General features: G+C 45.6%; 1 protein-coding gene across 13 annotated transcripts in view; it reads right to left on the reverse strand.

Annotated features, from left to right (window-relative positions):
• nrcama (neuronal cell adhesion molecule a) overlaps positions 1-23,041 on the reverse strand; it is a 403,020-nt gene that overhangs the window by 305,215 nt on the left and 74,764 nt on the right. For all 13 annotated transcript variants that reach the window (XM_070900654.1, XM_070900650.1, XM_070900653.1 and 10 more), the window contains one exon: positions 5,531-5,617. The gene's annotated coding sequence lies outside the window, so the exon portion shown is untranslated. The remainder of the gene's footprint in view (positions 1-5,530; positions 5,618-23,041) is intronic.

Here is a 23,041-nt window from a genome sequence, read left to right on the forward strand (position 1 = left end):
ATGCCCTGCTCTTATTCGAAAATAGTGCCATGGGATCTTTTACATCCACCTGAGAGGGCAGACAGGGCCTCGGTTTAACATCTCATCCAAAAGACTGTACCTCCTACAGTGCAGCACTCCCTCTGCACTGCACTGAAGTGCCAACCTAGATTTATGTGCTCAAGTTCCTGGAGTGGGACTTGAACCCACAACCTTCTGACACAGAGGCGAGAGTGCTACCCACTGAGCCACAGCTAACACTATAAGGCTTATTGACATAGGTAAGGCTTTTGTATCTATTATGTATGTAACCAGAATGAGAGGATTGGTACAGTCATAGGTTCAAGCTAGTGGAAAAGATAAAGTAGGAAGATAAGTAGAAAGAGAAAAAAATAGTCCACAGCCACCCAGACCGAGGGGTCAGCCAGGCCTCTCCCAGTCAGAGCTCAGCACGGCAAAGCTGAAGACTGAGGACTCCTGGGAGCCTGTGTAATAAGTTTCAGAATAAGGGGTCGCCCATTTAAGATGGAGATGAGGAGGAATTTCTTCTCTGAGGATCATGAATCTTTGTAATTCTCTACCCCAGAGAGCTGTGGAGGCTGGGTCATTGAATATATTTAAGGTGGAGATAGACAGATTTTTGAACTACAGGGGAATCAAGGGTTATGGGCAGCGGGCGGGAAAGTGGAGTTGAAGCCAAGATCAGATCAGCCATGATCTTATTGAATGGCGGAGCAGGCTCGAGGGGCCAAATGGCCTACTCCTGCTCCTATTTCTTGTGTTTTTAAACCTGATCTGCTACTAAAGGGAAGCATAAGAATGATATTGGGTCATGAGCTGCACTCAAGGCATTGCGTCACACTGACAGCATATTTACATGTGGCAAACTGCAACATCAAGGGGTTCTGACGAAGGGTCACTTTGCTGGAACTTTTGTCCATTTTCCCACCGAAAGATTTAAATAAAGAGTTACTTTAATATTGAAGCTTGTTTTAAAGAAGTTAAATTCACAGGACACACACACACACACACACACATATATATCCACACATGCACACACACACACACATATACACACATATATATATATATATATACACACACATATAATATATATATACACACATACAAATGCACACACACAAAAGACTCAGGCCTCTGCTCGAGAACAACAACTTGCATTTATATAGCGACTTTAAAGTCCCAAGGTGCTTCACGAGCTTAAACAGACAAAGTGTGACACCGAACTACATGAAGGGATATTAGGATAGGTGTCCAAAAGCTGGTCAAAGAGATAGGTTTTTAGGTCTCAGTCACAAGGGAATTTTGTCCCGACCCCCCAGGCCTCCCACTAGTACATATAGGGCAGCTGGAGTCGGCTTATGAATGAAAGACGCTGAGGCTGCTTATGCCAATGAACCTGAGAAAATATCTACAGTGGACCTGAATTCATAGAATCATAGAAATTTACAGCACGGAAGGAGGCCATTCTGGCCCATCGTGTCCGCATCGGCCGACAAAGAGCTATCCAGCCTAAGCCCACTTTCCAGTTCTTGGTCCGTAGCCCTGCAGGTTATGGCACTTCAGGTGCACATCCAAGTACATTTAAAATGTGGTGAGGGCTTCTGCCTCTACCACACTTTCAGGCAGTGAGTTCTAGACCCCCAGTACCCTCTGGGTGAAAAAAGTTCCCCTCTAAACCCACTACCAATTACTTTAAATCTATGCCCCCTTGGTTGTTGACCCCTCTGCTAAGGGAAATAGGTCCTTCCTATCCACTTTATCTAGGCCCCTCATAATTTTATACACCTCAATAAGATCCCCCCTCAGCCTCCTCTGTTCCAAAGAAAACAAACCCAGCCTATCCAATCTTTCCTCATAGCTAAAATTCTCCAGTTCAGGCAACGTCCTCGTAAATCTCCTCTGTACCTTCTCTAGTGCAATCACAGCTTTCCTGTAATGTGGTGACTAGAACTGCACACAGTACTCTAGCTGTGGCCTAACTAGTGTATATAATGCTGACTTTTCGCTGCAACTGGGCATTTTTCTAGCACTTTTTGTTTCAGATTTCCAGCATTTAAAGTTTTTGTTTAATCATTTACACAATATAAATGTTGTGATTAACCACGATCTAAGAGTCTAAGTGCAACAAATGAAGGTACAGACATTTTGCCGCTTATCCCCAGCACGCTGTGCAAGGTTAGCAAGAGACATGTCGACGGGTTGATATGACATTGCTTTGTCCACTATTAGACCAAAGTTGTAAACTCATTTAGTTGATACAGGTGAAGGCCCCGGCTAAAATCACGGAGAAATTGCAGGTGGGCACGGTCGTTGCCAATATCGCACTGTGCAATTTCCAACCCAAAAGTCGTCGCTGAGGGTGGGAGCTGTGCTCAGCACCGAGAAACATGAGGGTTCCATTACATTAACAAGCACCTCATAAATTCCGCAGGTTTGCAGCACATCTGGCTGGAAATCCAACATGGAAACTTGTAAAATAACAGCACAGTCAGGAAGGTAAGAAATAGGCTTTTTTTCCTAATTAACTTCGAATCAAGATTTTGAAATCCATGACCAATTAAGAGGAATAAATGAACTGCTTTTGGGAGCAGAATTGCAGAGTTATGAATTGGAGCTTCTGCAGAGGATGTAGGTTGGTGATTAATACAGAGAGTGGGGACTTCCATTGTGCTTGGACGAGCGTTTGAAATGGGAAATGCCTGCTCCTTTATTACCAGGATTTACACACCAACAGGTTCCTCACCTGCAGCCCCCTATAGCTTTCTCTTTAATGAAAATTCAAGCCCCACAGCACAGATCAGCAAGAGACTTTCCCATCCCAACGTGTCAGCTGTGGCATGGTGGGTAGCACACTTGCCTCGGGGTCAGAAGTTTGTGGGTTCAAGTCCCACTCCAGGGATTTGAGCACATAAAACTAGGCTGACACTCCAGTGCAGTGCTGAGGGAGTGCTGTGCTGTCTTTCAGATGAGACATTAAACCGAGGCTCCGTCTGCTCTCTCAGGTGGATGTAAAAGATCCCATGGCACCATTTCGAAGAAGAGCAAGAGGAGTTATCCCTGGTGTCCTGGCCAATATTTATCCCTCAAAAAACATATTATCTGATCATTATCATGTTGCTGTGCGCAAGTTGGCTGCTGTGTTTCCCACATTACATCAGTGGCTGTAAAGCACTTTGAAACATCTGGTGGTTGTGAAAGGTGCTATATAAATGCAAATCTTTCTTTCTTTGTGTCGAAGGTGCTGGTTGTACTGTAACCAAATGTCCAGCTCGGATGACACCATCAAAGTGTACCATTATCTGTGACTGACTGCCTTAGTGTAATTAAGTGGTAATGTCAAAACATTAACTAATGGTAGTTTTATACCAAAATTGATTAAGAGTGTGGGAACCCATGAAAGCATTTATTTATTTAATGGCGTGAGGGTGGGGGGTGGAATTTGTGTTGATTTTCGACAATAGACCATGGGGGAATACAGTTTTAGTTCTCTTTAGCTCAGAATAATAGCGGTGCCTTCAATCGGCGCTCGATACGGTGTAGGAAGAAGATGCAGTAATGGGGCAGTGGTGATTGCCTTTTGGTTCAGAGCTTTGAAGTTCATTCGTTCTGACTGTGGAGAGCAACCTCACCCCAGTGGAGGAGACTAGTGGCCTATGCAAGATGCTTATTCTCAGGCAGGCTCACGCTACTTGGCTGGTGATGTATGACTGTGATCCTCCAATCCAAGTTATCTCTCACAGTGCACTCCTCTGAAAGCAAGCAGCAATCTTTGTACTCCAGTTGCCTGGTTTCATCAACCAGCACATTCTCTTGGTGGTACATTCGGCCTGCCTGTAGAGTGGGGCGCAATTTGGGTCAACGCGACAACTATACATGCACAGTTACGACAAAATTGCATTCATTACTTATTCGTTCTGGCCGGTGACCTCCCCCTAGTGTTGGGACGAAGAACACTGCAGGCTCGCAGCAGCGAAAGAACAGCTCACCTTCAGCCAGATCAAAATGGCGGCCAGGCACAAATGTAGCAGCCGTGTACCTGCGCCACTGCCGACATTTTGGTTCCGACATAAAATGGCTCCTTTATGTTACTTGGTTGTCGCCAATGGCATGCATGCTTTTGGAAGCAACGTGTAAGCTGATGAGAGTGCAAAGTCCAGAAGTGATTGCTCTGTGGGAACACTTAATCCATTCGAAAGACATTCCTTTGTTTGCTACGTTAACGGAGTTGCTAAGTCATTTAATTAAATGTTAAAATAGTGGACAGAAGAATGTGGCACAACAGTGCTGAGGCATTGGCACAACAATATCATGGACAATCGAACATGTCTACATACATTCATCTGCCACTTAAAAATCCTCCTGCTACAAAGTAAGTGCAAATATGTACCTGATGAAAAGAATCATGTGCAGAAAACATTCTCGGAACGTCCAACATAGGCAGTCCCTCAAAATGAGGATGACTTGCTTCCATGCCAAAAAAGGATAAGTTCACAGGTGTTTCAATGAAGGACCTAAAATTCCAGGTCCAGAACTAAATCTTGAAGGGTGGAAGATGCCTGTGCGTGGATTTTTTTAACGTGTGGTGGCCGTTTCACACCAGCCACCACACGGGCTTGACAGAGTTAGGTCTTGGTCCAGTGGCAAGGGTTATCCAAGAAGACTGGAGACCTGCTCTGCTGCACGGACTGAGTGCGCACACATATCGCAGTGTGGGCTGGCCCGTGCTGCCCCTGGGCCCGTGGCCCCGAACTCACGCCTCTCCTGGGCCCCGATCACATCCCTCTACAGTCTCTCGCTGTATCTGCCACGTTCCAATCACCGACCTGGACCTCGATGACGTCACGTTTTGCTGCCGTCGCCCTCCTGCACCAGCTCACGCTGCTGGCTGAAGTAATACGCCTCCACGCTGCTCCCGAGGCCACTCGCCGCTCCTTTTATGTCCCCGACCTCACGCAGGTCAGGGCTTCCATGCTGCCTCTCAGAACGTCCACACAAACGGGTACAATCTTTTTGTCTGATTCTTCCCCAAATGCTCCCTCCCATACCTGCCTCAAATGCTCCCTCCCATACCTGCCCCAAATGCTCCCTCCCATACCTGCCCCAAATGCTCCCTCCCATACCTGCCCCAAATGCTCCCTCCCATACCTGCCCCAAATGCTCCCTCCCATACCTGCCCCAAATGCTCCCTCCCATACCTGCCCCAAATGCTCCCTCCCATACCTGCCCCAAATGCTCCATCCCTTACCTACTATCACTTCTACCTTTTCAAACACCCTACAACACGAGAAGATGGCAATAAATAAAATAATCATTTGATGCACTGCACAAATATATTAACTGTTGTTTTTTTCCCTAAAACATATAATCAAACTTGAGTGTATGCGGCAACTGTTACAGAAACCAATCTGAACACCACCCTGTGCATCATGAAATATTTCATCACAGCTTTCAACCAAAACTGTTACTGTTTCATTTGACTGTCACTTAATAATTGTATATATAAAGGAATGAATGTTTATATATTTACCCCAATGCTTCAGAGCTTCTGCTGCACCCTGCACATTCACTGAAATTCACCTCTTCAGAATGCTGCTCTTGTCTTAGTCCAGGAACCCTGTAAATAGAAGCACAGAATGTAAAGATACAGCAGGCAAGTAGTCACTGCTGGAAAGTGAACACTGGGTAAGCTGCCAGTTTCTGTTAGGAATCCAAGCTTGTGAAAATCATTATAAATCCCCATGGGAGAGAGAAGGAAATAAAGTACCAAACATGCTGCCGTTAGCATTAGACTGACAGATCTGTCCTCTGACCCCTCCCACTTCTCCTCCTCCCCCCCACCCCTCAGTAAGCTGCGATACACAAAGCTACATGATAAATGAGCTGCGATTTCTCTCCCCTTTACCATGGCGTTCTGACTAATGGGCAGTACAGTTTCACATTTTACACAATCTCCAAAAACATCACAGTCACAGACTGCGTGCTATACGTGGCTGGAGGTCAGACACCTCCTGTGGGACGACTTTGCGTCCACACACACCACATCACGTAAATGAAGCGAGAGATTATGCTCCAAATTAGAGAGCCTGAGTCACAAAATCTAAGTAAGCACAATACAAATTCTTCCTAATCTGCCATGTCTGAGCTGAAGTAGCCATTTAACAAAAAAAAACAACAGTCACTGTGTATAAAGCTTTGGTGACTAGTTCTGCGCCTGGAGGATATAGTTAGTTGGTATCATATTGGTACCTGAATTTCTTTATCATAAAGAGTTAGACGGTAGGGCAGGTTACAGAATTAGTCCCATCTCCAACCCATGACTCCTTCTCATGAAGCTCCATCTTCGAAATAGTGCCATGGAATCTTTTACGTCCATCTGAGAGAGCAGATGGGTTTCGGTTTACCGTCTCATCCGAAAGACATCAGCTCCGACAATGCAGCGCTCCCTCAGCACTGGAGTGTCAGCCTAGATTTTTTTGCGCTCAAGTTTTGTACTTAAATTTGCCAGATTTACTGAATTCAATTTCACAATTTACCATTGTCGGATTTAAATTTAAGACTACTGGGTTGTTAGACAGTACCATAGCAACTAGGTTATCGTACCTTCACTACAACCCTGATGACAAGACACATACCACACACAGCTTTTATGGCCTCAGTTACTTCCAAAAATGTCAAACGGTTTTAGACTTGGAGCTTACGGGTTGAGTTAAGAAGTAAAAATTGGGATTCGAAACAGTGCCTGAACCAGAGAGCAGAAGGTCTCAGGTCCCATTCCTCGTCTGTGTTGCATCCGTTGAGCTCAGCTGGCCTGTGGCAATCAGCCTCAGCACCTCTGGGGCAGGAAGGGGATAAAAATATATCTATCAGCTGGGGTTCGTGCACCTGATCACTGTCGAGTGGCTCCAGCTGGAAATTCCATAGACTTGGAGGTTGGCCGAGAACAGGACTGTGCTTGGCTGTAATAACCCCCAGGACCAATAACCAGCCGACAATCACCGTCATACAAAGAAAGGCAACTTGGCTGAGGCACAAGAGGGCTGCCAGCGCGCCCCCACCCACGTTAACGTAGCCCCTCAGCGCCTTCAGGAGAAGAGAAAAACAAATATTTGGAGCTCTCTGCTCAGACTCTATTGGTGTCAGCTGTGGCTCAGTGGGCAGCACTCTCACCTCTGAGTCAGAAGGTTGTGGGTTCCCATTCCACTCTAAAAACTTGAGCACAAATCTAGACTGGCACTCTAGTGCAGTGCTGAGGGAGTGCTGCATTGTCAGAGGTGGGGTCGTTCAAGTCAGATGTTAAGATCATATGGCACTATTGGAAGGAGAGCAGGGGAGTTCTCCCCGTTGTCTTGGCCAATACTCGTCTCTTAACCTACATCACTAAAACAGATTATCTGGTCTTTATCACATTGCTGTTTGAGGGAGCTTGCTGTGCTCAAATTGGCTGCTGTGTTTCCTACATTACAACAGTGACTACACTTTAAAAGTTCTTAATTGGCTGTAAGGCGCTTTGGGATGTCCTGTTGTGATGAAAGGCGCTATATAAATGCAAGACCTTTCTTTCTTTGGAAACTGCCTATATATACTTGTCTTGCTGTCATTATACATTCCAGCCAGTGGTGGCAGTGACGTGCATCAGGTTTGTGCCCCCCCCAGTTCCTCAGCTTATGCAGCAACACTCCTATATTGCAACCACCTCTGCTTCCCAAATTGTGTCAGTTTTGCTGTTTAACTATGAAGAATTATTAAAATATATCAACCTCAAGAATTATATAAAAACAAGGACTAAATGTACGACTTTAAAAAAGGAGGATTGAGCTACACCATGATCCAATTATCCTCAACCCTCTAAATAACAAATTGCAATTATATATCAACTTTAACATCACAAAATATCCCAAGGCGCTTTACAGGAGCATCATCAAACAAAATTTGACACTGAGCCAAATAAGGAGATATTAGGGCAGAGCTTGGTCAAAGAGATGAGTTTTTTAAGTAGCGTCTTAACGGAGGAAAGAGAGGTAGAGAGTCGGAGAGGTTTAGGGAAGGAATTCCAGAGCATAGGACCTCAGCAACTGAAGGCACGGCCACCAACAGTGGAGCAATTAAAACTAGGCATGCGCAAGAGGCCAGAATTGGAGGAGCGCAGAGATCACTGAGGGTTGTCGGGCTGGAGGAGATTACAGAGATAGGGAGGGGAAAGGCCATGGAGGGATTAGAAAACAAAGATGAGAATTTTTTAATTGAGGCATTGCCGGACCGGGAGCCAACGTAGGTCAGCGATCACAGGGGTGATGGGTGAGCGGGACTTGGTGCGAGTCCTGGATGAGCTCAAGCATATGGAGGGTGGAAGATGGGAGGCCAGCCAGTTGTGCGTTGGAACAGTCAAGTCTAGAGGTAACAAAGGCATAGATGAGGGTTTCAGCAGCAGAAGAGCTGAGACGGGGCAGAGTCAGGCGATGTTACAGAGGTGGAAATAGGCGGTCTTAGTGATGGAGCGGATATGTGGTCAGAAGCTCAACTTGAGGTCAAATATGGCACCAAGGTTGCGAACAGTCTGGTTCAACTTCAAACAGTTGCCAGGGAGAGGGATGGAGTTGGTGGCGGGGACCGAATACAATGGCTTCACTCTTCCCAATATTTAATTGGAGAAAATTTCTTCTTATCTAGTACTGGATGTCAGACAAGCAACCTGACAATTTATAGACAGTGCAGGGGCCGAGAGAGATGGTGGTGAGGTAGAGCTTGGTGTCGTTAGGTTCCACGTATAGGCTGACGTGTTTTCGGATAATGTTGCCAAGGAGCAGCATGTAGATGAGGAATAGGAGCGGCCCATTCAAAATTTCGCGCGTGCGCAAAATCTCACACTGCAAAGCTGGTCAGCGGCATGCATGGGACCTCCAGACTGCTGCGCAGCTGCACAGCTTAGCGGGGAGGTTGCTCCCTACCTAACAGCACTGTGAGTACCTTCACCGCACCGACTGTCACCTTTGCAAAGACTACGAGGGATGGGCAATACACGATGCAGGCCAACATTAACCCTTTTCTTCTGCTGTTTGCTTTAAGCATTCGCTCAGAGGCCCACACACAAGCGCAATGCTGCTGCTTGAACTTCACCCAATGGGAGTGTAAAGAGGCTATTTGACCTTGCGGGGCCTCACAGCCGAGTCCCATCCTTTCCTCAACACCACCCAATTCATTTTCCATTTTGAAAATGTTTACCCTTGTTTCATCTCTCTTGCCAAAGTGCATCAGCCTAGAAGCTACAATCAATTATTTTGTTTTAAATCCAGGAATCCTATTTTAAACTTTTATTCTCCCGGGTTTTTAATACAAGATAGAAAGTGCGAACGGCATCTAAGACAGCACTCGAGTAACTGTCTGCAGAGAACAGTACCATGCAGTTACAATGGGTGCAGTTATAAAATCCTCCTCGTTTGACTCATCAATAGGTTTCATACAGGACTGACGAGGGCTCTCCATTGAAGCCAGAAGAAAAAAGGTTCTTGAAAGGGAAACAGTAGCGAGGCAGAGAAAAAGGAGGGGCAGTTTCCCTTTACGCTTGATATAAGCCATTGTTATTGTGTCCGACAACGCAGCGACTTGAGCTCCAATATGTACTGCTTGGGGAAAGTAAGGGGGTTGGGGGATGGCAGGGGGAGGAGGGAGATTAGATACAAACATCTGGATACGGGGAGAGGGTGCATCGGCAGGAAGGATCACTTGAACAGCATACACATCCACACACTGCCTCCCCTGACTAAGATCCATTGCTATATTACTTTGTGGTCTTTGCATTCTGCAGGGATTGTGACCCCATTACCCTCCCGAAAGGCCAGAGAGAGGACTGTCTAAGCAGAGCCTGACTACAACTCTGCTGCTAACCACTGAAGTGCTTTCCTCGCTAAAACAACGACTCCCGGTTGGAGAACTCCCAGATAGGACAATCAAAGACACACATATTAAAAGCAAACTGAAATAATAAATAAAATCAGATTTCTTTCTTTAAAAAGAGCCATTTTTGTGCAAATAGTTGCAGGAGTTTGTGTGTGGAAATTAGTCTTATTATTTCTCGTCAGATTGTCGAGAACAATAAAACTGATAGCGGAGGGGTGATGGAGAGTAGCCAAAATTCTCTGCAAAACAGCTTTAAACTTTCTGTCACGGCACTCTCTTTAAAAAATATTTTATTTCTCCAATTCTCTCCTCTCCTGAAGCCGTAATACTTTCACCCAAAGTATCCGTTCTTCATGTGTGAGCCCAACAAGTATTGTGCGTTATTTGACCACGGGGGTATCACGGCAAAGCCCAATCTTGCCCTCACCCAATGTCTACACATTCACACAGACTCAGTAGGAGTCAGGGGCCAAGATGATCTGTCCCTGCCTGACCCTGGGTGAGTGAGCCTGACCCTGGATTAGTGAGCCTGGCCTTGGGTTAGTGACCCTGGGCTGCCTGGCCCTGGGTGAGTGAGCCTGGCCCTGGGTTAGTGAGCCTGGCCCTGGGTGAGTGAGCCTGGCCCTGGGTGAGTGGTGAGTGTACCTGGCCATGGGTTAGTGACCCTGGGCTGCCTGGCCCTGGATGAGTGAGCCTGGCCTGCCTGGCCCTGGGTAAGTGAGCCTGGCTGTTGCACCCCAATTGCTGCTTTTGCTTCGAGCAGCCAAGCCCGCACGGCCGAAGAATAAAATCGAGGATCCTCCAGTGCACGTGGTTCCATGACATCAGCTGCCTCCTCTCCACCTCAGCCTATCTGGTGCTGAAACCCTCTTCCAATCCTTCGTTAACTCCAGACCATCGATTCTGAAGGAAACCTGCCATCCTTACCCGATCTGTCCTATATATGACTCCAGATCCACAGCAATGTGCCCTTAACTGCCCTGAAATGGCCTAGCAAGCCACTCAGTTGTAACAAACTGCAACAAAAAACAATCAGGATAAAACTGGAGAGACCGCCGGTCATCACCCTCAGCACTGGCTTTGGACATGACAATGACACACCCAGCCCTGTAGATCCTGCAAAGTCCTCCTCACTAACATTTGGGAACTTGTATGGGAATTGGGAGAGCTGTCCTGCGGACTAGTCAAGCTTGACAGAGTCATACTCACAGAATCATACCTTTCAGCCAATGTGCCAGATTTCTCCATCACCAACCCTGGGTATGTCCTGTCCCACCAGCAGGAAGGCACACTAGAGGTGGCAACATACAGTCAGGAAGGAGTGGCCCTTGGCGTCCTCAACATTAGCCCGGGTATGTCCTGTCCACAAAAAGCAGAACTATTCTAATCTGGCCATTTACCGGCCCTTCAGTCCACTCTCAATCATCAGCAAAGTGATGGAAGATGCTGTCGACAGTGCTATCAAGCACCACTTACTCACCAATAACCTGCTCACCGATGTTCAGTTTGGGTTGAACAAAAGAGCTGAATTCCAGAGGTGAGGTGAGAGTGACTGCTCTTGATATCAAGGCAGCATTTGACAGAGTGTGGCATCAAGGAGCCCTAGTAAAACTGAAGTCAATGGGAATCAGGAGGAAAACTCTCCACTGGCTGGAGTCATAAGTAGCACAAAGGAAGATGGTTGTGGTTGTTGGAGGACAATCATCCCAGCCCCAGGACATCGCTGCAGGAGTTCCTCAGGGCAGTGTCCTCGGCCCAACCATCTTCAGCTGCTTCATCAATCACCCTCCCTCCATCATAAGACCAACAGTGGGGATGTTTGCTGATGATTGCACAGTGTTCAGTTCCATTTGCAACTCCTCAGATAATGAAGCAGTCCATGCCCACATGCAACAAGACCTGGACAACATCCAGGCTTGGGGTGATAAGTGGAAAATAATATTTTCGCCATACAAGTGCCAGACAATGACCATCTCCAACAAGCAAGAGTCTAACCACTGCCCCTTGACAATCAATGATATTGGACTGTTGACCTGCTTGTCAGAAGATGGAATAGGTTAGTGGTATAGATGTGGCACGAGAACCATTTTTATTCACTTTTTTTAGTGGTGTGAGGGCATGTGATTTTCAACGGCATTACCATCGCCAAATCCCCCACCATTTACATCCTGGGGGTCACCATTGACGAGAAACTTAACTGGACCAGCCACATAAATACTCTGGCATCAAGAGCGGGTCAGAGGCTGGGTATTCTGCAGCGAGTGTCTCACCTCCTGACTCCCCAAAGCCTTTCCACCTTCTACAAGGCACAAGTCGGGAGCACGATGGTATGCTCTCCACTTGGCTGAATGAGTGCAGCTCCAACAACACTCAAGAAGCTCGACACTATTCAGGACAAAGCAGCCCACTTGATTAGCGTCCATCCACCTCCTTAAGCATTCACTCCCTCCACCACTGGCACACCTTAGCTGCAGTGTGTACCATCTCCAAGATGCACTGCAGCAACTCGTCAAGGATTCTTTGATAGCACCTCCCAAATCTGCGACCTCTACCAACTAGAAGGACAAGGGCAGCAGGCGCATGGAAACACCATCACCTTGACTTAGAAGTATATTGGCCGTTCCTTCATTGTCGCTGAGTCAAAATCTTCGAACTCCCTCCCCAACAGCACTGTGGGAGTATCTTCACCATACGGACTGCAGCGATGGCTCACCACCACCTTCTCAAGGGCAAGCAGAAATGGGCAATAAATGCTGGCCTTGCCAGCGATGCTCACATCTCAGGAACAAATTTTTTTTTTAAACTGCCATCATTCATTCTACACAAACAGATCATCATAAAAACTTTGATGCCCATATCCTATCCTGCACGCTGTCCTCAGTGACCTATATTGGCTCTCAGCCCCTCTCCCCACCAATCAATGACTTCAATGTAGAACTCTCAGCCGCGTGTATAAATTCCTCATGTCCTCACCCCTGCTTATTTTTGTGAGAATCCTCCAGCCCTACAACCCCCACACACCCCGATTCTCAATTCCTCCACCTTGGCCTTTAGAGCATCCCCCGCACCCCCTCTCCATGGGTGGCCGTGTCTGCAGCCGTTCAGGCCCCATGCTCTGAAATCTCCTTCCTAAACCCCTCCACCACCGTTTCCCTCTCCTCCTTAAACCCCGCCTCTTTGGTCACCTTTCCAAATAACTCGTTCCTTATCTGATGATGTCTCGCTGAAGTGCCTTGAGGCATCGTTCGACGTTAATGTCGCTCAGTGCTCCTGACACAAGTTCGTAGACGCACAGTATGGGCCTCCTCATGCCTGTATCCAGAAGGCAGAATATATTTGGTTCTCGGGAAGGGGTCGGCGCTGGCATTTATTATCCATCTCCAGGTGCCCTGAGAAGGTAGCGATGGGCATTCGCCTCGAGATTGGTTCAGCAGATCTCTTCAGGAGATCACAAGATACTTGCAAATGAGGAAGGCCATTCAGCAAAATATTCATTGATCCATCCGGAACAACTCAATGCTCCACTGTTTTATCTAATGGTTTTTTAATTGACTCCAAGGCTTTCATCCCCACCACTCTGCCCATAAGTCCATCCCAATGTGTCGATCAAGACAACGAACAAGAGCCTTCTGATATCAGTCCTAATTTCCTCTAGTTCTACTCCTACTGTGTAATTTATAGCAGTATTCTGGATTAGCTTTTCCATGTCGTTTACTACCCTATATACAGTCCCCAACCCTTATACCACCCATGCTCAGCATGGGCAGTGCCCTATATCAGGCAAATGGCACTAACCATTTGCTATTACCATTGAATGAATGTTACTAAATTTCAATAAAGCCATATTTATGGGGTGCTTCCTGTATATTCCAAAGATATTCACGAAGGGAAAGTTTTGCATCAAAAAATGTAAATTTAGTCTTTGTCCCTTTTACAAATGCATCGCTCATAACACATTAAGTACACTGACTATTTCAGGCTATATGGGAGGTGGAAGCGTTGTCATCTTAATGTTCACAATTTGCCATCAGCCCTTTTTAGTGCTTTTGAATTGATTTGCTCTATAACAGAGACAGACAACACTTATTTAATTACTCCATTATGTTGTAGGGGCCAATCAAGTCGGTAGGTGTCTCTGGAGAAATAGGGAGAATCCCAATTACTGGGAGATTTTGCTGTTAGTATATATTGCATAGCAGTTTTATCATCCACACCTCATAGCGGGTGTAATGTATGCTCACAGGTTTGTAGAATTGTTGCGTTGTCCACCGGTACGCGCACGGCCTTCCGCGACAGGTGGGCAGCAGAGGGACTGGAGTGCATCATCAACCCCCGGCAACCAAATGTTAATTTGAGTTATATGTCTAAAGTTTAATTTGTTTAATTTGCCGGTTTTAGTGAACCCCCTCCCTTTTAGCCAGGGGTCACTTGTATAATTTGTGTTTTTTAGTGCCCGAAAAATAAATTTAAGAAAACAAAACAAAAGGGGGGGGCACTTGTTTGAAAATGTTTGGTGTGTTCCCCCCGCCTCCCCCCCCCCCGCTCCTTTTAATCAGGGGGCACTTGATTTATTGTTTTACAACCAAAATAATTGTAGAGTTGTTGGGTGTACACCGGTACGCTCGTGGCATTCCGTGAGAGGTGGGCGCCGGAGGGACTGGAGTGCATCATCACCCCCGGCAACCTTAATGTTTAAAGTTTAATTTGTCTCCTTAGTGCCGCCCCCCCCCCCCCCTATTAGCCAGGGGGCACTTGTATAATGTGTGTTTCATGGTGCCCTCAAAAAAAAACAAGGGGGCGCTTGAAAAGTTTTTGGAGTATGACCCCCCCTTTAATCAGGGGGCACTTGTTTAATGTTCACAACTAAAATAGTTGTAGAGTTGCTGCGGTGTCCACCAGTACGCTTGCGGCCTTCTGCGACAGGTGGGCACTGGAGCGACTGGAGTTAAGTTTAATGTCTAAAGTTTAATTTGTTCATTAGTCGGTTTTGATGCCCCTTTAATAAGGGGGCATTTGATTTACAGATTCAACTGAAATAATTGTAGAGTTGTTGCATTGTGAGTGGCTGAGCCAGTCACATGATGTTCACAAGAGTCAATAAAACCCCAGTCAGTTGGGTCTAGGTCACCCACAATGATATGCAGTTGTGAGCCTGGTGGATGAATTGGTAATGTGTAGTGTGATTGTTAAACCTTTGCTAATAAACTAACTAGTTCTTCATAGCAATATGTTGCTATGAATTTTTAAGCAAAGAACCCATGAAGCAAATACAGTACAGTGAATCACGTCAACACTAACACAGTGCTATTGCGGGTTGTACTCCACCTATGTGAGATCGCTTCTGAGACGCCTCCTTTTCAGGCTGAAAAGGCCAAGTCCCTTCTCATTTAAACAAACAACCCTCCGGTTTATTGCCCTCCTTTTTATATAACGTTTCACCCAAGGGAACTCAGCCCAACCCCAGACTGTATCCTTAAAAGCTGAACATTTCCAACTGAAGAAGGAAACACAGGACACAATGCACGTGTAGAAAAAGGAACAACTCCCCTGCATGTTTCTTCCCTATTTTATCGTTCTGCCCGAGGCTCCTCTGGTTTGGTTCAGGCTGAGATGTGAAAAGAGGGGCAAAGATGCAGGGGAGTTGTTTTGGCGTTACACTCCCAGGCCACAAGCTCTAACGCAAAAGAGCCTGCATCCTTCAGTATCTCCGTCCACCAGGGCACACGGGGCTTTCTCCTTTCAGATCACAGCTATTCTGAATGGCCATTTAATTTTGTTCAAAGCAACAAGTACCTGTACTGCAAGCCTTCACCCCTCTCCCAGTACACAAACACTTGCATACAAATATCTTCCCATCATCAAGATGCAGCCAAGCATCAGGTACGATACACAACGCTAAATAGATGCTTCATCAGCAATAAATCATCTGTCAATTCTTCCTCTACTGTATCTTCCTTCCTCCCCAATAATTTGCTGTTATCATAGGTGCAACATGAAACGACAGCCATTTTGACAACCAAGTCACAGGCCCTGACAGCATTGTAGCTACCGGGATGGCCATTCAGCATGGGTGGTCCCAGGGTCACCCAAGAACTCTGACCCAGCAGTTCTTGGCCACTCCAACTCCCCACCCTCCCCCCTCCCCCCCCAAAAAAAAGAATATCAGACAGGGATCCTGTTACTGATTGCAATTCAGAAACTCCTGGCGGAAGGTGAATGCATCTACACACTAGTTGGGGACAGCATCGATCTCGGCCATGATGCCTTACACAGTTGACAAGCCTGACATTCCCCATCCCAACTAGGAAAATGGTCGCTTCAGCAAGCCACCAAAACACACCCTGCATGCACGCTATCCCCAAGCCCCTCCAGAAAGAGCTGGCACCTTCAGGTGAGATAGTGAACAGAGGAAATGTCACAACAGGGCAAACAGAAGTTGAACTGAACCTTTATCATTGCATCAGGAGAATTACAGCTTGAACACCAATCTTCAGAGCCCAGTATCAGACACCAGCAGCTGTTAGAGCGCAGAATTTAAACAGCCAGTAATGAAATACAACTCGGAAAGGCCTGCCTGCCTGCTGTTGCTGTGGTTACTGGAGGCAGCGCTCGATGAAGGCAAAAAAACAATCGCTGAAATCAGTGGAATATTTGCACAAGGATCACGTAGTCATCATCAGGCTTGAACTTCAATGCTAGATCTCTTAGTCAATAAATTTCTCAGAAAAAAAGAAAATACTTGAATGTTTGTTAACTGTTTCCTCACTTCCTTCCAGTAAACTGTGGAATAATTCTGTATATATGCCACTCCCACATCATCATCATCATAGGCAGTCCCTCGAAGCGAGGATGACTTGCTTCCATGCCAAAAAGAGATGAGTTCACAGGTGTTTCAATGAAGGATCTAATATTCCAGATCCCGAACTACATCTTGAAGGGTGGAAGATGTCTGTGCGTGGATTTTTTTAATGTGTGGTGGTCATTGCACACCAGCCACCACACGGGTGTGACAGAGCTCGGTCTTGGTCCAGTAGCAAGGATTAACCAAGACAACTGAAGACCAGCTCTGCTGCGCCTGGACCTTTGCCTCTTTTGAGCCCCAAACTCACGCCTCTCCTGGGCCCAGTCACTTCATTCTAAAACTCTTGCCGCTCCTTTGCCCCTCCTGCTGTGCCTGCCCGCACTGGCTTCGCAGCCGTCGCCCTCCTGCAGCAGGACGCGCTGCTCCCTGCAGTGGCATGCCGCTACACGTTGCTCCCTCTACTGGCCCCGGCTGCTGATGGTCTTGCAGGCTGGGACCGCGCCAATTTCCGGGCTGGGCCGCCACACTGTGCAACAATGGTCTGGTGTATGTCACTCCCACACAGTGTAACAATGGTTCTGTATATAGTGTCACTCCCACAGAGTGCAGGAATGTTTCTGTATATAGTGTCACTCCCACATAGTGCAGGAATGTTTCTGTATATAGTGTCACTCCCACATAGTGCAGGAATGTTTCTGTATATAGTGTCACTCCCACACAGTGCAGGAATGTTTCTGTATGTAGTGTCACTCTCACACAGTGCAGGAATGTTTCTTTATATAGTGTCACTCCCACACAGTGCAGGAATGTTTCTTTATATAGTGTCACTCCCACACAGTGCAGGAATGTTTCTTTATATAGTGTCACTCTCACACAGTGCAGGAATGTTTCTGTATAACGTGTCACTCCCACATAGTGCAGGAATGTTTCTTTATATAGTGTTACTCCCACACAGTGCAGGAATGTTTCTTTATAAAGTATTACTCCCACACAGTGCAGGAATGTTTCTTTATAAAGTATCACTCCCACACAGTGCAGGAATATTTCTTTATATAGTGTCACTCCCACAGAGTGCAGGAATGTTTCTGTATATAGTGTCACTCCCACACAGTGCAGGAATGTTTCTTTATATAGTGTCACTCCCACACAGTGCAGGAATGTTTCTTTATAAAGTATCACTCCCACACAGTGCATGAATGTTTCTTTATAAAGTATCACTCCCACACAGTGCAGGAATATTTTTTTATATAGTGTCACTCTCACACAGTGCAGGAATGTTTCTTTATAAAGTATCACTCCCACACAGTGCAGGAATATTTCTTTATATAGTGTCACTCCCACACAGTGCAGGAATGTTTCTTTATATAGTATCACTCCCACACAGTGCAGGAATGTTTCTGCATATAGTGTCACTCCCACACAGTGCAGGAATGTGTCTTTATATAGTATCACTCCCACACAGTGCAGGAATGTTTCTTTATATAATGTCACTCTCACACAGTGCAGGAATGTTTCTTTGTAAAGTATCACTCCCACACAGTGCAGGAATGTTTCTTTACATAGTGTCACTCCCACACAGTGCAGGAATGTTTCTTTATAAAGTATCACTCCCACACAGTGCAGGAATGTTTCTTTACATAGTGTCACTCCCACAGCGTGCAGGAATGTTTCTGTATATAGTGTCACTCCCACATAGTGCAGGAATGTTTCTTTATAAAGTATCACTCCCACACAGTGCAGGAATATTTTTTTATATAGTGTCACTCTCACACAGTGCAGTAATGTTTCTTTATAAAGCATCACTCCCACACAGTGCAGGAATGTTTCTTTATATAATGTCACTCTCACACAGTGCAGGAATGTTTCTTTATAAAGTATCACTCCCACACAGTGCAGGAATGTTTCTTTACATAGTGTCACTCCCACACAGTGCAGGAATGTTTCTTTATAAAGTATCACTCCCACACAGTGCAGGAATGTTTCTTTACATAGTGTCACTCCCACAGCGTGCAGGAATGTTTCTGTATATAGTGTCACTCCCACATAGTGCAGGAATGTTTCTTTATAAAGTATCACTCCCACACAGTGCAGGAATATTTTTTTATATAGTGTCACTCTCACACAGTGCAGGAATGTTTCTTTATAAAGTATCACTCCCACACAGTGCAGGAATATTTCTTTATATAGTGTCACTCCCACACAGTGCAGGAATGTTTCTTTATATAGTATCACTCCCACACAGTGCAGGAATGTTTCTGCATATAGTGTCACTCCCACACAGTGCAGGAATGTTTCTTTATATAGTGTCACTCCCACACATTGCAGGAATGTTTCTGCATAAAGTGTCACTCCCACATAGTGCAGGAATGTTTCTTCATATAGTATCACTCGCACACAGTGCAGGAATGTTTTTTTATAAAGTATCACTCCCACACAGTGCAGGAATGTTTCTTTATATAATGTCACTCTCACACAGTGCAGGAATGTTTCTTTATGAAGTATCACTCTCACACAGTGCAGGAATGTTTCTTTACATAGTGTCACTCCCACACAATGCAGGAATGTTTCTGTATAAAGTGTCACTCCCACACAGTGCAGGAATGTTTCTTTATATAGTGTCACTCCCACACAGTGCAGGAATGTTTCTTTATAAAGTGTCACTCCCACACAGTGCAGGAATGTTTCTTTATATAGTGTCACTCCCACACTGTGCAGGAATGTTTCTTTATATTATGTCACTCTCATGTAGTGCAGGAATGTTTCTGTACATAGTGTCACTCCCACACAGTGCAGGAATGTTTCTGTATAAAGTGTCACTCCCACACAGTGCAGGAATGTTTCTGTATAAAGTGTCACTCCCACACAGTGCAGGAATGTTTCTTTTATATTATGTCACTCTCACACAGTGCAGGAATGTTTCTTTATATAGTGTCACTCTCACACAGTGCAGGAATGTTTCTTTATATAGTGTCACTCTCACACAGTGCAGGAATGTTTTTTTATATAGTGTCACTCCCACATAGTGCAGTAATGTTTCTTTTATATTATGTCACTCTCACACAGTGCAGGAATGTTTCTTTATATAGTGTCACTCTCACACAGTGCAGGAATGTTTCTTTTTATAGTGTTACTCTCACACAGTGCAGGAATGTTTTTTTATATAGTGTCACTCCCACATAGTGCAGTAATGTTTCTTTTATATTATGTCACTCTCACACAGTGCAGGAATGTTTCTTTGTATAGTGTCACTCTCACACAGTGCAGGAATGTTTCTTTTTATAGTGTCACTCTCACACAGTGCAGGAATGTTTTTTTATATAGTGTCACTCTCACACAGTGCAGGAATGTTTCTGTATAAAGTGTCACTCCCATACAGTGCAGGAATGTTTCTGTATAAAGTGTCATTCCCACACAGTGCAGGAATGTTTCTGTATAAAGTGTCACTCTCACACAGTGCAGGAATGTTTCTTTATATAGTGTCACTCTCACACAGTGCAGGAATGTTTCTTTATATAGTGTCACTCTCACAGAGTGCAGGAATATTTCTTTATATAGTGTCACTCTCACACAGTGCAGGAATGTTTCTGTATAACGTGTCACTCCCAGACAGTGCAGGAATGTTTCTGTAGCAAGTGTCACTCCCACACAGTGCAGGAATGTTTCTGTATATAGTGTCACTCTCACACAGTGTAGGAATGTTTCTTGATATGGTGTCACTCTCACACAGTGCAGGAATGTTTCTTTATATAGTGTCACTCTCACACAGTGCAAGAATGTTTCTTGATATAGTGTCACTCCCACATAGTGCAGGAATGTTTCTGTATAAAGTGTCACTCCCACACAGTGCAGGAATGTTTCTGTATGTCGTGTCACTCTCACACAGTGCAGGAATGTTTCTGTATAAAGTGTCACGCTCACACAGTGCAGGAATGTTTCTGTATAAAGTGTCACTCTCACACAGTGCAGGAATGTTTCTGTATAAAGTATCACTCTCACACAGTGCAGGAATGTTTCTGTATAAAGTGTCACTCCCACACAGGGCAGGAATGTTTCTTTATATAGTGTCACTCCCACACAGTGCAGGAATGTTTCTTTATATAGTGTCACTCCCACACAGTGCAGGAATGTTTCTTTATATAGTGTCAATCTCACACAGTGCAGGAATGTTTCTTTATAAAGTGTCACTCCCACACAGTGCAGGAATGTTTATTTATATAGTGTCACTCCCACATAGTGCAGGAATGTTTTTTTATATTATGTCACTCTCACACAGTGCAGGAATGTTTCTTTATATAGTGTCACTCTCACACAGTGCAGGAATTTTTCTTTTTACAGTGTCACTCTCACACAGTGCAGGAATGTTTTTTTATATAGTGTCACTCCCACACAGTGCAGGAATGTTTCTGTATAAAGTGTCACTCCCACACAGTGCAGGAATGTTTCTGTATAAAGTGTCATTCCCACATAGTGCAGGAATGTTTCTGTATCTAGTGTCACTCTCACACAGTGCAGGAATGTTTCTTTATGTAGTGTCACTCTCACACAGTGTAGGAATGTTTCTTGATATAGTGTCACTCTCACACAATGCAGGAATGTTTCTTTATATAGTGTCACTCCCACACAGTGCAGGAATGTTTCTGTATAAAGTGTCACTCTCACACAGTGCAGGAATGTTTCTGTATAATGTGTCACTCTCACACAGTGCAGGAATGTTTCTGTGTAAAGTGTCACCCCCACACATTGCAGGAATGTTTCTCTATATAGTCTCACTCCCAGTTTTGATTACAGGCTCATAATTAAACAGCTCTTTGTGTTTTGAGAAATAAACCTTTTAACGCAACACAATACTGGGCATTTGCTGCTAAATGCGACTTCACTGGACCACTGGGGGAGCCAGAATTATTGAAATGTAAATAACAATGTCTTTTTCTGTGAACCATACATGACAAATTTATAACATTTGTTCAGCTCACAAACCAACTCCAAATGCAGTATCCTTTTCGCAGACTCGAGCTGATCCGGGGAGAGTAACTGGTGGAGCAATTACCCCACCGGAATTACATTTCCAGCCAAAGAGTGTGTTGTTTTGTTTGGATTTAAATGTGTCTTCAAGGTGACTGAACAGAGCCTTGAAAGGAAAATAAGGAAACATTTTAAGGTACTTAAGATTATGGATTAGCAGCTTCCATCAAAGATGGCAATGCCTGCTTTAATTACCAATTATTTCCAAATTTAAGACAGTTTCTGCACATTAGGTTCTCCCCAGGACGAAGCAGGAACTGAGGATTCAATGAAAACCAGGCCCCTTCACACCACCCACGTCACCTCTTGAAGATTAAAGGCACAGCAAGTCAAAGGGCGATGTCAGCAGTCAGTTTTCACGTGTCCACAAATACCTGGCACAATCACTTTTAAAAAAAACACACTTGTGTTGTCCTCTTGCTAACTTGTGACAACTTGAACAAAAGAGGATGCACAGCTATGTCCCTCATTGCTTAAAGACAGGGCCCCTTTAAGAGCTTTTACCTAACCATGGCTAAAAGACGTCAGCTTCTGTCCCAACAGCTCACAGTAGGTAAAGGCACCACTTGGTGTGGGGCTGAGTCACTAGGACTCTGCTCAATCCCAAGTCTGTGCTGAGGTACGTGCCCCCAGCCAGGGTGGCAGTTGGGGTGATAAAATTCAAATCTCTGCTGCTGGAATAAAACAAAGGTCCATTCCTGATCCTTATTCAGTGGTCACCCCTTCCTCTGGGCTGGAAACTGTGGCTGGCGGACAAAGGCTGCAATGGCTCCCATGGTCAAGTTGCAGTCTGGCACGCTACCTCTTGGCTCACTCATGAATAGAATGGGCACCAGTGGCTCTTGCGGCATTCTGTGGGAGGTAGGCACCGGAGTGCATCACCACCCCCCAGAGACAGAATTTGAATTTGATTTGGCAAGGTTGCCAGTTGATTTGTAAATGTATGGGTTCGAGGGCCCTTTACTAAATAAGGCGTGGCATCCCCAACCTGTGAGAGACCATCAGCGGCAGGTCGGGGCCATAAAAGGAGCGGCGAGCGGCCATGGGCAGTGTGGCGGTGTACCGCTGCAAGGTACAGCACGACGGCAGCTAAGAGGGACGTCATCAAGTTCCAGGCCGGTGCTTGGAGCGTGGGCAGGTACAGCAGGAGTGGCAAAAGATTGCAGAGGGAAGTGATCGGGGTCCAGGAGAGGCGTGAGTTCGGGGCCAGAAGAGGCGTGGGCCCAGGGGCAGCACGGACCAGCCCACACTGCGATATGTGTGCGTACTAGGTCTGTGCAGCAGAGCAGGTCTCCAGTCGTCCTGGTTAATCCTTGCCAC

Source organism: Pristiophorus japonicus, chromosome 15 (genome assembly GCF_044704955.1).
Source record: "Pristiophorus japonicus isolate sPriJap1 chromosome 15, sPriJap1.hap1, whole genome shotgun sequence".
Taxonomy (NCBI): domain Eukaryota; kingdom Metazoa; phylum Chordata; class Chondrichthyes; family Pristiophoridae; genus Pristiophorus; species Pristiophorus japonicus.